Source organism: Oncorhynchus keta, unplaced genomic scaffold (assembly GCF_023373465.1).
Source record: "Oncorhynchus keta strain PuntledgeMale-10-30-2019 unplaced genomic scaffold, Oket_V2 Un_contig_7382_pilon_pilon, whole genome shotgun sequence".
NCBI classification, from domain to species: Eukaryota; Metazoa; Chordata; class Actinopteri; order Salmoniformes; family Salmonidae; genus Oncorhynchus; species Oncorhynchus keta.
In genome coordinates, this window is record NW_026289421.1 from 46,423 (window position 1) to 62,294 (window position 15,872).

The 15,872-nt window shown below is 46.4% G+C and overlaps 2 long non-coding RNA genes across 33 annotated transcripts; both read left to right on the forward strand.

Annotated features, from left to right (window-relative positions):
• The first annotated feature begins 2,632 nt into the window (after window positions 1–2,632).
• Window positions 2,633–5,027, forward strand: LOC127926309 (uncharacterized). Of its 32 annotated transcripts, none has more exons than XR_008123986.1 (5): window positions 2,633–3,181; window positions 3,294–3,349; window positions 3,406–3,461; window positions 3,630–4,525; window positions 4,664–4,702. It is a non-coding gene; the product is annotated as an uncharacterized LOC127926309 (long non-coding RNA). The 32 variants fall into 32 exon arrangements; XR_008123985.1 differs by lacking the exons at window positions 3,294–3,349; window positions 3,406–3,461 and having other exon boundaries at window positions 3,085–3,237; window positions 3,462–4,077; window positions 4,134–4,189; window positions 4,358–4,525; XR_008123987.1 differs by lacking the exons at window positions 3,294–3,349; window positions 3,406–3,461 and having other exon boundaries at window positions 3,085–3,237; window positions 3,462–3,965; window positions 4,022–4,077; window positions 4,134–4,525.
• A 563-nt stretch (window positions 5,028–5,590) lies between these two features.
• On the forward strand, window positions 5,591–6,819 carry LOC127926311 (uncharacterized). Its single transcript, XR_008123991.1, has 3 exons — window positions 5,591–5,609; window positions 5,807–6,490; window positions 6,645–6,819. It is a non-coding gene; the product is annotated as an uncharacterized LOC127926311 (long non-coding RNA).
• Window positions 6,820–15,872: the final 9,053 nt, after the last annotated feature.

Here is a 15,872-nt window from a genome sequence, read left to right on the forward strand (position 1 = left end):
TAGAACAGTATAAGAGAGAGACCAGATATACCAGCTACTAGAACAGTAAGAGAGAGACCAGATACTACCAGCTACTGTGCAACAGTAAGAGACACAGGGATACTACCAGCTACTAGAACAGTAAGAGAGCACCATGATACTACCAGCTACTAGAACAGTAGAGAGAGGAGACCAGATACTACCAGCTACTAGAACAGTAAGAGATATGCCAGATACTACAGCTACTAGAACAGTAAGAGAGACAGATATGCTCAATGAGTGAGTAAGATATGCCAGATACTACCACATGACTGGGAGTACCAGATATACCAATGACTAGAACAGTAAGAGACACAGCCAGATATACCAGCTACTAGAACAGTGAGAGAGACCAGATACTACCAGCTACTAGAACAGTAAGAGAGAGACCAGATATGCCAATAGAACAGTAGAGATATGCCAGATACTGACAGCTACTAGAACAGTAAGAGATACAGGCCAGATAGTACAGTCTACTAGAACAGTAAGAGAGAGTAGAGATACTACCAATAATGACATGTAAGAGAGAGACCAGATACTACCAGCTACTAGAACAGCTAAGAGAGAGAGACCAGATACTACCAGCTACTAGAACAGTAAGAGGAGAGACCAGATATGCTACTAAACAGTAAGAGAGATAGACCAGATACTACCATGCTACTAGAATAGTCAAGAGTGAGAGAGAGATGCCAGATAGTGACATGTCTGGGAGTAGAGACAGCTCAATGAGTGAGTAGAGATATGCTCAATAGTGACATGTGGGAGTAGAGATATGCCAATACTGACATGCTACTAGAATAGCTAAGAGTGAGTACCAGATATGCTCAATACTGAACATGACTGGAGAGACCAGATATGCTCAATGAGTGAACAGTAAGAGTAGAGAGATGACCAGATACTACCAGCTACTAGAACAGTAAGATGAGTGAGTACCAGATACTACCAATACTAGAACAGTAAGAGTAGAGATATGCTCAATGAGTGACATGTCTGGGAGTAGAGATATGCTCAATGAGTGACATGACTGGGAGTAGAGATATGCTCAATGAGTGAGTAGAGATATGCTCAATGAGTGACATGACTGGGAGTAGAGATATGCTCAATGAGTGACATGTCTGGGAGTAGAGATATGCTCAATGAGTGACATGTCTGGGAGTAGAGATATGCTCAATGAGTGACATGACTGGGAGTAGAGATATGCTCAATGAGTGACATGTCTGGGAGTAGAGATATGCTCAATGAGTGACATGACTGGGAGTAGAGATATGCTCAATGAGTGAGTAGAGATATGCTCAATGAGTGACATGTCTGGGAGTAGAGATATGCTCAATGAATTGACATGTCTGGGAGTAGAGATATGCTCAATGAGTGACATGACTGGGAGTAGAGATATGCTCAATGAGTGACATGTCTGGGAGTAGAGATATGCTCAATGAGTTGACATGTCTGGGAGTAGAGATATGCTTAATGAATAGAGATATGCTCAATGAGTGAGGAGAGATATGCTCAATGAGTGACATGTCTGGTGAGTAGAGGATATGCTAAATGAATTGACATGTCTGGGAGTAGAGATATGCTCAATGAATTGACATGTCTGGGAGTAGAGATATGCTCAATGAGTGACATGTCTGGGAGTAGAGATATGCTGAAAATGAGTGAGGAGCGGATATGCTCAATGAGTGACATGTCTGGAAACAGGAGTAGAGGATATGCTAAATGAATTGACATGTCTGGGAGTAGAGATATGCTCAATCAATTGACATGTCTGGGGAGTAGAGATATGCTCAATGAGTGACATGACTGGGAGTAGAGATATGCTCAATGAGTGACATGTCTGGGAGTAGAGATATGCTCAATGAATTGACATGTCTGGGAGTAGAGATATGCTCAATGGGTGACATGTCTGGGAGTAGAGATATGCTCAATGAGTGACATGTCTGGGAGTAGAGATATGCTCAATGAATGACATGTCTGGGAGGTGATGGTGGAGATATGCTCAATGAGTGACATGACTGGGAGTAGAGATATGCTCAACGGGAGTGACATGCATCTGGGAGTAGAGATATGCTCAATGATGGTGACATCTCTGGGACGAGAGATATGCTGAAACAGGATGAGTGAGTGGATATGCTCAATGAGTGACATGACTGGCACGTAGAGATATGCTCAATGAGGTGATGGTAGGCGGATATGCTCAATGAGTGACATGACTGGGAGGAGAGATATGCTCAATGAGTGACATGTCTGGGAGGAGAGATATGCTCAATGAGTGACATGACTGGGAGGAGAGATATGAATGGTAGCCAACGGGTCCTCATCATGCTCAATGAGTGACATGACTGGGAGGAGAGATATGCTCAATGAGTGACATGACTGGGAACGAGGATATGCTGAAACAGGAGGTGATGGTGAGGATGAAGATAACGGGTCCTCAATGAGTGACATGACTGGGATGAATAGAGATATGCTCAATGATGGTGACATGTCTGGGAGTAGTCCTCATATGCTCAATGAGTTGACATGACTAGCCTCATCAGTGAAAGAGATATGCTCAGGATGAATGGCACGCCAACGGGATCATGCTCAATGAGTGACATGACTGGGAGGAGAGATATGCTCAATGAGTGACATGACTGGGAGGAGAGATATGCTCAATGAGTGACATGACTGGGAGGAGAGATATGCTCAATGAGTGAGTAGAGATATGCTCAATGAGTGACATGTCTGGGAGTAGAGATATGCTCAATGAGTGACATGTCTGGGAGTAGAGATATGATCAATGAGTTGACATGACTAGTGAGTAGAGATATCCTCAATGAATTGACATGTCTTGGAGTAGAGATATGCTCAATGAGTGACATGTCTGGGAGTAGAGATATGCTCAATGAGTTGACATGACTGTTGCGTACGCAGGCCATGGAAGTCTTCATTTTTAGCTTCTGAGAATTTTATATAAATCATTGTGACACGGGGCCTCATCATGCTGAAACATGAGGTGATGGTGGAGGATGAATGGCACGCCAACGGGTCCTCATCATGCTGAAACATGAGGTGATGGTGGCGGATGAATGGCACGCCAACGGGGCCTCATCATGCTGAAACATGAGGTGATGGTGGAGGATGAATGGCACGCCAACGGGTCCTCATCATGCTGAAACAGGAGGTGATGGTGGAGGATGAATGGCACGCCAACGGGGCCTCATCATGCTGAAACATGAGGTGATGGTGGCGGATGAATGGCACGCCAACGGGGCCTCATCATGCTGAAACATGAGGTGATGGTGGCGGATGAATGGCACGCCAACGGGTCCTCATCATGCTGAAACATGAGGTGATGGTGGAGGATGAATGGCACGCCAACGGGGCCTCATCATGCTGAAACATGAGGTGATGGTGGCGGATGAATGGCACGCCAACGGGTCCTCATCATGCTGAAACATGAGGTGATGGTGGCGGATGAATGGCACGCCAACGGGTCCTCATCATGCTGAAACAGGAGGTGATGGTGGCGGATGAATGGCACGCCAACGGGTCCTCATCATGCTGAAACAGGAGGTGATGGTGGCGGATGAATGGCACGCCAACGGGGCCTCATCATGCTGAAACAGGAGGTGATGGCGGCGGATGAATGGCACGCCAACGGGTCCTCATCATGCTGAAACATGAGGTGATGGTGGAGGATGAATGGCACGCCAACGGGTCCTCATCATGCTGAAACAGGAGGTGATGGTGGAGGATGAATGGCACGCCAACGGGGCCTCATCATGCTGAAACAGGAGGTGATGGTGGAGGATGAATGGCACGCCAACGGGTCCTCATCATGCTGAAACAGGAGGTGATGGCGGCGGATGAATGGCACGCCAACGGGGCCTCATCATGCTGAAACAGGAGGTGATGGTGGCGGATGAATGGCACGCCAACGGGTCCTCATCATGCTGAAACAGGAGGTGATGGTGGCGGATGAATGGCACGCCAACGGGGCCTCATCATGCTGAAACAGGAGGTGATGGTGGCGGATGAATGGCACGCCAACGGGTCCTCATCATGCTGAAACAGGAGGTGATGGTGGCGGATGAATGGCACGCCAACGGGGCCTCATCATGCTGAAACAGGAGGTGATGGTGGAGGATGAATGGCACGCCAACGGGGCCTCATCATGCTGAAACAGGAGGTGATGGTGGAGGATGAATGGCACGACAACGGGGCCTCATCATGCTGAAACAGGAGGTGATGGTGGCGGATGAATGGCACGCCAACGGGGCCTCATCATGCTGAAACAGGAGGTGATGGCGGCAGATGAATGGCACGCCAACGGGTCCTCATCATGCTGAAACAGGAGGTGATGGTGGCGGATGAATGGCACGCCAACGGGTCCTCATCATGCTGAAACAGGAGGTGATGGCGGCGGATGAATGGCACGCCAACGGGTCCTCATCATGCTGAAACAGGAGGTGATGGTGGCGGATGAATGGCACGCCAACGGGTCCTCATCATGCTGAAACAGGAGGTGATGGAGGCGGATGAATGGCACGCCAACGGGGCCTCATCATGCTGAAACAGGAGGTGATGGTGGAGGATGAATGGCACGCCAACGGGTGGAGGATGAATGGCACGCCAACGGGGCCTCATCATGCTGAAACAGGAGGTGATGGTGGCGGATGAATGGCACGCCAACGGGTCCTCTGGATCTCACCACGGTATCTCTGTGTGCATTCAAATTGCCACCTATAAAATATAACAGTGTTCGTTGTCCGTAGCTCATGCCTGCCCGTCACCATAACCCCAGCGCCACCACTTGGCGCTCTGTTTCACAACGTTGTCCGTAGCTCATGCCTGCCCGTCACCATAACCCTACCGCCACAACGGGGCGCTCTGTTTCACAACGTTGTCCGTAGCTCATGCCTGCCCGTCACCATAACCCCACACCGCCACAACGGGGCGCTCTGTTTCACAACGTTGTCCGTAGCTCATGCCTGCCCGTCACCATAACCCCACCGCCACCACGGGGCGCTCTGTTTCACAACGTTGTCCGTTAGCAAACTGCCGCCCACACACTCGCCACCCGTTCACGTGGTCTGCAGTTGTGAGGCCGGTTTGACGTTCTTCCAAATCCCCTCTAAAATTACGTTGGCGGCAGCTTGTGGTAAAGAAATGAACATGAAATCCTCTGGCAACAGCTCTGGTGAACATTCCTGCCGTCAGCATGCTCAGTGCAACCTCAAAACCACTGTCATCTGTGGGCGTTGTGTTGTGTGACGACAACTGCACATTTTAATGTGGTCTTTTTACTGTCCCCCAGCACAAGGCGCACCTGTGTAACGATCATGCTGTTTTAATCAGCGTCTTGATATGCTACACCTGTCAGGTGGATGAATTATCTTGGCAAAAAGAGAAATGCTCACTAAACAAGGATGTAAACAAATTGGTGCAAAACATTTTGAGAGAAATAAGCTTTTTGTGCGTATGGAACATTTCTGTGATATTTTATTTCAGCTCATGAAACATGGGACCAACACTTTTTAACGTTGCTTTTAAATCAAAATCAAAATGTATTTGTCAAATACAGTGAAATGCTGAATACAACAGGTGTAGTAGACCTCACAGTGAAATGCTGAATACAACAGGTGTAGGTAGACCTTACAGTGAAATGCTGAATACAACAGGTGTAGGTAGACCTTACAGTGAAATGTTGAATACAACAGGTGTAGTAGACCTTACAGTGAAATGCTGAATACAACAGGTGTAGGTAGTAGACCTTACAGTGAAATGCTGAATACAACAGGTGTAGGTAGACCTCACAGTGAAATGCTGAATACAACAGGTGTAGTAGACCTCACAGTGAAATGCTGAATACAACAGGTGTAGGTAGACCTTACAGTGAAATGCTGAATACAACAGGTGTAGTAGACCTTACAGTGAAATGCTGAATACAACAGGTGTCGGTAGACCTTACAGTGAAATGCTGAATACAACAGGTGTCGGTAGACCTTACAGTGAAATGCTGAATACAACAGGTGTAGTAGACCTCACAGTGAAATGCTGAATACAACAGGTGTAGTATACCTCACAGTGAAATGCTGAATACAACAGGTGTAGTAGACCTCACAGTGAAATGCTGAATACAACAGGTGTAGGTAGACCTCACAGTGAAATGCTGAATACAACAGGTGTAGTAGACCTCACAGTGAAATGCTGAATACAACAGGTGTAGTAGACCTCACAGTGAAATGCTGAATACAACAGGTGTAGTAGACCTTACAGTGAAATGCTGAATACAACAGGTGTAGTAGACCTTACAGTGAAATGCTGAATACAACAGGTGTAGTAGACCTCACAGTGAAATGCTGAATACAACAGGTGTAGTAGACCTTACAGTGAAATGCTGAATACAACAGGTGTAGTAGACCTCACAGTGAAATGCTGAATACAACAGGTGTAGGTAGACCTTACAGTGAAATGCTGAATACAACAGGTGTAGGTAGACCTTACAGTGAAATGCTGAATACAACAGGTGTAGTAGACCTTATAGTGAAATGCTGAATACAACAGGTGTAGTAGACCTCACAGTGAAATGCTGAATACAACAGGTGTAGGTAGACCTCACAGTGAAATGCTGAATACAACAGGTGTAGTAGACCTGACAGTGAAATGCTGAATACAACAGGTGTAGTAGACCTTACAGTGAAATGCTGAATACAACAGGTGTAGTAGACCTCACAGTGAAATACTGAATACAACAGGTGTAGTAGACCTTACAGTGAAATGCTGAACACAACAGGTGTAGTAGACCTTACAGTGAAATGCTGAACACAACAGGTGTAGTAGACCTTACAGTGAAATGCTGAATACAACAGGTGTAGGTAGACCTTACAGTGAAATGCTGAATACAACAGGTGTAGTAGACCTTAAAGTGAAATGCTGAATACAACAGGTGTAGTAGACCTCACAGTGAAATGCTGAATACAACAGGTGTAGGTAGACCTTACAGTGAAATGCTGAATACAACAGGTGTAGGTAGACCTTACAGTGAAATGCTGAATACAACAGGTGTAGGTAGACCTTACAGTGAAATGCTGAATACAACAGGTGTAGGTAGACCTCACAGTGAAATGCTGAACACAACAGGTGTAGGTAGACCTTACAGTGAAATGCTGAATACAACAGGTGTAGGTAGACCTTACAGTGAAATGCTGAATACAACAGGTGTCGGTAGACCTCACAGTGAAATGCTGAACACAACAGGTGTAGGTAGACCTCACAGTGAAATGCTGAACACAACAGGTGTAGGTAGACCTTACAGTGAAATGCTAACTTACAAGTCCTTAACCAACAAATGCTGTTTCAAAAATATGAATACGAGTAAGAAATCCAAGTAACAAATAGTTATGGCAGCAGGAAAATAACAATAGCCAGACTATACCGGTACAGAGTCTATGTTTATATTTATATTAGGTTATATTTGGGTTCAGGTTAGTATAAGTTACTAAAGCTACTTTGATGATACCCTGTTAACATGTTTGTTCCTTCCTAGAGGACATAACTTGGCAGCACTTCAAAGGTGTATCATTATGTACGTAATAACTTGTCTAACTGGATTCCACTGAGATGTCTGTCTCATGGTTATCAGCTTGACCTTTACATGTTGGGGAGAACACCTGGTTGTTGTTGTGCTTTCTCTGACTGGTTGGCTGACTGACTGGCTGACTGACTGACTGGCTGACTGACTGGTTGACTGACTGGCTGGTTGACTGGTTGACTGACTGGCTGGTTGACTGACTGGCTGGTTGACTGACTGACTGACTGGCTGGTTGACTGACTGACTGACTGACTGGCTGGTTGACTGACTGACTGGTTGACTGACTGACTGACTGGCTGGTTGACTGACTGACTGGCTGGTTGACTGACTGACTGGCTGGTTGACTGACTGACTGGTTGACTGACTGACTGACTGGTTGACTGACTGACTGGCTGACTGGTTGGCTGACTGACTGGCTGGTTGACTGACTGACTGACTGACTGGCTGGTTGACTGACTGGCTGGTTGACTGACTGACTGGTTGACTGACTGACTGACTGGCTGGTTGACTGACTAAGTGACTGACTGGTTGACTGGCTGGTTGACTGGCTGGCTGGCTGACTGACTGACTGACTGAGTGGTTAATGATGTTTAATTAAAGGGTGTTCATATGGAAGTACAGTCAGCCAGGGGTCAACTGGCGTCACAGCTTCGCTATGAACAAACGTTTAGCTACAGCTTGAAGGTGAATAACATTTATGATTTACGAGGAAGTTAGTTTCACAATGTTCGGTAACATCTTTGGGTTTTGGCACAGTTTGTTTTAAGATGTTTTTACCCTAAGCTGTCAGTGTGTCTTTGACAGGGTCAGGCCTGCAATATATAGATGTTGTTTGAAGGTTTCTCCAGTGTAATATCCCAGTACTTTAGAGGTCTCTACAATATATAGATGTTGTTTGATGGTTTCTCCAGTACTTTAGAGGTCTCTACAATATATAGATGTTGTTTGAAGGTTTCTCCAGTACTTTAGAGGTCTCTACAATATATAGATGTTGTTTGATGGTTTCTCCAGTACTTTAGAGGTCTCTACAATATATAGATGTTGTTTGATGGTTTCTCCAGTGTAATATCCCAGTACTTTAGAGGTCTCTACAATATATAGATGTTGTTTGATGGTTTCTCCAGTACTTTAGAGGTCTCTACAATATATAGATGTTGTTTGAAGGTTTCTCCAGTACTTTAGAGGTCTCTACAATATATAGATGTTGTTTGAAGGTTTCTCCAGTACTTTAGAGGTCTCTACAATATATAGATGTTGTTTGAAGGTTTCTCCAGTACTTTAGAGGTCTCTACAATATATAGATGTTGTTTGATGGTTTCTCCAGTACTTTAGAGGTCTCTACAATATATAGACGTTGTTTGATGGTTTCTCCAGTGTAATATCCCAGTACTTTAGAGGTCTCTACAATATATAGATGTTGTTTGATGGTTTCTCCAGTGTAATGTCCCAGTACTTAAAAATATTTATTTAACCAGGTAGGCTAGTTGAGAACAAGTTCTCAATTGCAATTGCGACCTGGCCAAGATAAAGCAAAGCAGTTCGACAGATACAACGACACAGAGTTACACATGGAGTAAAACAAACATACAGTCAATAATACAGTCGAAAAACAAGTCTATATACAATGTGAGCAAATGAGGTGAGATAAGGGAGGTAAAGGCAAAAAAAGGCCATGGTGGAAAAGTAAAATACAATATAGCAAGTAAAACACTGGAATGGTAGATTTGCAGTGGAAGAATGTGCAAAGTAGAGATAAGAATAATGGGGTGCAAAGGAGCAGAATAAATAAATAAATACAGTTGGGAAAGAGGTAGTTGTTAAGGGCTAAATTATAGGTGGGCTATGTACAGGTGCAGTAATCTGTAAGATGCTCTGACAGTTGGTGCTTAAAGTTAGTGAGGGAGATATGAGTCTCCAGCTCCAGTGATTTTTGCAGTTCGTTCCAGTCATTGGCAGCAGAGAACTGGAAGGAAAGGTGGCCAAATTATGGAATTGGCTTTGGGGATGACCAGTGAGATATACCTGCTGGAGCGTGTGCTACGAGTGGGTGCTGCTATGGTGACCAGTGAGCTGAGATAAGGCGGGGCTTTACCTAGCAGAGACTTGTAGATAACCTGTAGCCAGTGTGTTTGGCGACGAGTATGATGCGAGGGCCAACCAACGAGAGAGTACAGGTCGCAATGGTGGGTAGTGTATGGGGCTTTGGTGACAAAACGGAAGGCACGGTGATAGACTGCATCCAGTTTGTTGAGTAGAGTGTTGGAGGCTATTTTATAGATGATTTTATAGATGACATCACCGAAGTCGAGGATCGGTAGGATGGTCAGTTGTACGAGGCTATGTTTGGCAGCATGAGTGAAGGATGCTTTGTTGAGAAATAGGAAGCCGATTCTATATTTAATTTTGGATTGGAGATGCTTAATGTGAGACTGGAAGGAGAGTTTACAGTCTAACCAGACACCTAGGTATTTGTAGTTGTCCACATATTCTAAGTCAGAACCGTCCAGAGTGGTGATGCTGGACGGGAGAGCAGGTGGAGGCAGTGATCGTTTTAGTTTTACTTGCGTTTAAGAGCAGTGGATTTATCGGTGGTGACAGTGTTCAGAGGTCTCCTGAAACTGCTCCAGTCACATTTCATCCCTGTAGCCCGGGGGAGCTCCTCGTACAACGGTCCTCTTCCCGGGGGAGCTCGTACAACGGTCCTCTTCCCGGGGGAGCTCCTCGTACAACGGTCCTCTTCCTGGGGGAGCTCCTCGTACAACGGTCCTCTTCCTGGGGGAGCTCCTCGTACAACGGTCCTCTTCCTAGGGGAGCTCCTCGTACAACGGTCCTCTTCCTGGGGAGCTCCTCGTACAACGGTCCTCTTCCTGGGGAGCTCCTCGTACAACGGTCCTCTTCCTGGGGAGCTCCTCGTACAACGGTCCTCTTCCTAGGGGAGCTCCTCGTACAACGGTCCTCTTCCTAGGGAGCTCCTCGTACAACGGTCCTCTTCCTGGGGAGCTCCTCGTACAACGGTCCTCTTCCTGGGGAGCTCCTCGTACAACGGTCCTCTTCCTGGGGGAGCTCCTCGTACAACGGTCCTTTTCCTGGGGAGCTCCTCGTACAACGGTCCTCTTCCTGGGGAGCTCCTCGTACAACGGTCCTCTTCCTGGGGAGCTCCTCGTACAACGGTCCTCTTCCTGGGGAGCTCCTCGTACAACGGTCCTCTTCCTGGGGGAGCTCCTCGTACAACGGTCCTCTTCCTGGGGGAGCTCCTCATACAACGGTCCTCTTCCTGGGGGAGCTCCTCGTACAACGGTCCTCTTACTGGGGGAGCTCCTCGTACAACGGTCCTCTTCCTGGGGGAGCTCCTCGTACAACGGTCCTCTTCCTGTTGACATCATGTGTCCACATAGTGACCCACGAATAATGATATATACATTCTGTCTTCTCTACATGTCAAGCTGCCCGTTGATAGACGTTGATAAGGATGGGTGTCATAGTAACAGTAATGGTCAGTGTGATGGGTGTCACGGTAACTATGGACGTCACGGTAACAGTAATGGTCAGTGTGATGGGTGTCACGGTAACTATGGACGTCACGGTAACAGTAATGGTCAGTGTGATGGGTGTCACGGTAACTATGGACGCCACGGTAACAGTAATGGTCAGTGTGATGGGTGTCACGGTAACTATGGACGTCACGGTAACAGTAATGGTCAATGTGATGGGTGTCACGGTAACTATGGACGTCACGGTAACAGTAATGGTCAGTGTGATGGGTGTCACGGTAACTATGGACGTCACGGTAACAGTAATGGTCAGTGTGATGGGTGTCACGGTAACTATGGACGTCACGGTAACAGTAATGGTCAGTGTGATGGGTGTCACGGTAACTATGGACGTCTACCCCCCCTCGTGTAGATCAGTGACATACTTCTCCCTGGTTGTTGTAGATCCTAATGGGAGTATTTCTCCCTGGTTGTTGTAGATCCTAATGGGAGTATTTCTCCCTGGTTGTTGTAGATCCTAATGGGAGTATTTCTCCCTGGTTGTTGTAGATCCTAATGGGAATATTTAGGTCCCGGCTACTGTATCTCAGGCCTGGTTTCCCGAGTCCTCCTCCCCAGCAGAGCAGTAGTGATCTCAGAGGGATGTAGGACTGTCACTGAGCGAGTCCCAGGGCTGCGTGCCACACATTCCTCCGCACATTCCTGTAGGTCCTGTACAGCAGCTGGCCGTCCGCTGTTGTTCTGCTGGGGGCATGGAGCTCCCAGTCCCTCCAACCCCCCCCCCCTCACGGCTCCCATTCACCCAGGCAGAAGGCACTTGTTGTGGGGCCAACAACGACAGATGCTGCTCCAGCAGCCCAGCCCCCCAATCACACGATGTACGACATACCGCTATTCTGGGATAAGGCAAGATAAGGGCATGTTTGATATCTATGGTGTCAATACATTTCTGTACATGCTGTCACCATACCGGGTCTCTAGTGTTCAGTGGTTCCAGTCCTCCAGAACCTCCAACAGAACCCATTATATACTGGGTTTCTAATGCCAGTGGTTCCAGTCCTCCAGAACCCCCAACAGAACCCATTATATACTGGGTCTCTAATGCCAGTGGTTCCAGTCCTCTAGAACCCCCAACAGAACCCATTATATACTGGGTCTCTAATGCCAGTGGTTCCAGTCCTCCAGAACCTCTAACAGAACCCATTATATACTGGGTCTCTAGTGTTCAGTGGTTCCAGTCCTCCAGAACCCCTAACAGAAGCCATTATATACTGGGTCTCTAGTGTTCAGTGGTTCCAGTCCTCCAGAACCCCCAACAGAACACATTATATACTGGGTCTCTAATGTCAGTGGTTCCAGCCCTGCAGAACCCCTAACAGAACACATTATATACTGGGTCTCTAATGTCAGTGGTTCCAGAACCCCAAACATAACACATTATATACTGGGTCTCTAGTGTCAGTGGTTCCAGTCCTCCAGAACCCCCAACAGAACACATTATATACTGGGTCTCTAATGTCAGTGGTTCCAGCCCTGCAGAACCCCAAACATAACACATTATATACCGGGTCTCTAGTGTCAGTGGTTCCAGTCCTCCAGAACCCCAACAGAACACATTATATACTGGGTCTCTAATGCCAGTGGTTCCAGAACCCCCAACAGAACACATTATTTACTGGGTCTCTAATGTCAGTGGTTCCAGAACCCCCAACAGAACACATTATATACTGGGTCTCTAATGTCAGAGGTTCCAGTCCTCCAGAACCCCAACAGAACACATTATATACTGGGTCTCTAATGTCAGTGGTTCCAGAACCCCCAACAGAACACATTATATACTGGGTCTCTAATGCCAGTGGTTCCAGTCCTCTATAACCCCCAACAGAACCCATTATATACTGGGTCTCTAATGTCAGTGGTTCCAGAACCCCCAACAGAACACATTATATACTGGGTCTCTAATGTCAGTGGTTCCAGTCCTCCAGAACCCCCAACAGAACACATTATATACTGGGTCTCTAATGTCAGTGGTTCCAGTCCTCCAGAACCCCCAACAGAACACATTATATACTGGGTCTCTAATGTCAGTGGTTCCAGAACCCCCAACAGAACACATTATATACTGGGTCTCTAATGTCAGTGGTTCCAGAACCCCCAACAGAACACATTATATACTGGGTCTCTAATGTCAGTGGTTCCAGAACCCCCAACAGAACACATTATATACTGGGTCTCTAATGTCAGTGGTTCCAGTCCTCCAGAACCCCCAACAGAACACATTATATACTGGGTCTCTAATGTCAGTGGTTCCAGAACCCCCAACAGAACACATTATATACTGGGTCTCTAATGTCAGTGGTTCCAGTCCTCCAGAACCCCCAACAGAACACATTATATACTGGGTCTCTAATGTCAGTGGTTCCAGAACCCCCAACAGAACACATTATTTACTGGGTCTCTAATGTCAGTGGTTCCAGAACCCCCAACAGAACACATTATATACTGGGTCTCTAATGTCAGTGGTTCCAGAACCCCCAACAGAACACATTATATACTGGGTCTCTAATGTCAGTGGTTCCAGAACCCCCAACAGCACCCATTATATACTGGGTCTCTAATGTCAGTGGTTCCAGTCCTCCAGAACCCCAACAGAACACATTATATACTGGGTCTCTAATGTCAGTGGTTCCAGAACCCCCAACATAACACATTATATACTGGGTCTCTAATGTCAGTGGTTCCAGAACCCCCAACATAACACATTATATACTGGGTCTCTAATGTCAGTGGTTCCAGAACCCCCAACAGAACCCATTATATACTGGGTCTCTAATGTCAGTGGTTCCAGAACCCCCAACAGAACACATTATTTACTGGGTCTCTAATGTCAGTGGTTCCAGAACCCCCAACAGAACACATTATATACTGGGTCTCTAATGTCAGTGGTTCCAGAACCCCCAACAGAACACATTATATACTGGGTCTCTAATGTCAGTGGTTCCAGAACCCCCAACAGAACACATTATATACTGGGTCTCTAATGTCAGTGGTTCCAGTCCTCCAGAACCCCCAACAGAACACATTATATACTGGGTCTCTAATGTCAGTGGTTCCAGTCCTCCAGAACCCCCAACAGAACACATTATATACTGGGTCTCTAATGTCAGTGGTTCCAGAACCCCCAACAGAACACATTATATACTGGGTCTCTAATGTCAGTGGTTCCAGAACCCCCAACAGAACACATTATATACTGGGTCTCTAATGTCAGTGGTTCCAGAACCCCCAACAGAACACATTATATACTGGGTCTCTAATGTCAGTGGTTCCAGAACCCCCAACAGAACACATTATATACTGGGTCTCTAATGTCAGTGGTTCCAGAACCCCAACAGAACACATTATATACTGGGTCTCTAATGTCAGTGGTTCCAGAACCCCCAACAGAACACATTATATACTGGGTCTCTAATGTCAGTGGTTCCAGAACCCCCAACAGAACACATTATTTACTGGGTCTCTAATGTCAGTGGTTCCAGTCCTCCAGAACCCCCAACAGAACACATTATATACTGGGTCTCTAATGCCAGTGGTTCCAGTCCTCCAGAACCCCCAACAGAACACATTATATACTGGGTCTCTAATGTCAGTGGTTCCAGTCCTCCAGAACCCCCAACAGAACACATTATATACTGGGTCTCTAATGCCAGTGGTTCCAGAACCCCCAACAGAACACATTATATACTGGGTCTCTAATGTCAGTGGTTCCAGTCCTCCAGAACCCCCAACAGAAAACATTATATACTGGGTCTCTAATGTCAGTGGTTCCAGTCCTCCAGAACCCCCAACAGAAAACATTATATACTGGGTCTCTAATATCAGTGGTTCCAGAACCCCCAACATAACACATTATATACTGGGTCTCTAATGTCAGTGGTTCCAGTCCTCCAGAACCCCCAACAGAACACATTATATACTGGGTCTCTAATGTCAGTGGTTCCAGAACCCCCAACAGAACACATTATATACTGGGTCTCTAATGCCAGTGGTTCCAGAACCCCCAACAGAACAGAACACATTATATACTGGGTCTCTAATGTCAGTGGTTCCAGAACCCCCAACAGAACACATTATATACTGGGTCTCTAATGTCAGTGGTTCCAGTCCTCTAGAACCCCCAACAGAACACATTATATACTGGGTCTCTAATGTCAGTGGTTCCAGAACCCCCAACAGAACACATTATATACTGGGTCTCTAATGTCAGTGGTTCCAGAACCCCCAACAGAACACATTATATACTGGGTCTCTAATGTCAGTGGTTCCAGAACCCCCAACAGAACACATTATATACTGGGTCTCTAATGTCAGTGGTTCCAGTCCTCCAGAACCCCCAACAGAAAACATTATATACTGGGTCTCTAATGTCAGTGGTTCCAGTCCTCCAGAACCCCCAACAGAAAACATTATATACTGGGTCTCTAATGTCAGTGGTTCCAGTCCTCCAGAACCCCCAACAGAACACATTATATACTGGGTCTCTAATGTCAGTGGTTCCAGAACCCCCAACAGAACACATTATATACTGGGTCTCTAATGTCAGTGGTTCCAGTCCTCCAGAACCCCCAACAGAACACATTATATACTGGGTCTCTAATGTCAGTGGTTCCAGAACCCCCAACAGAACACATTATATACTGGGTCTCTAATGTCAGTGGTTCCAGAACCCCCAACATAACACATTATATACTGGGTCTCTAATGTCAGTGGTTCCAGAACCCCCAACA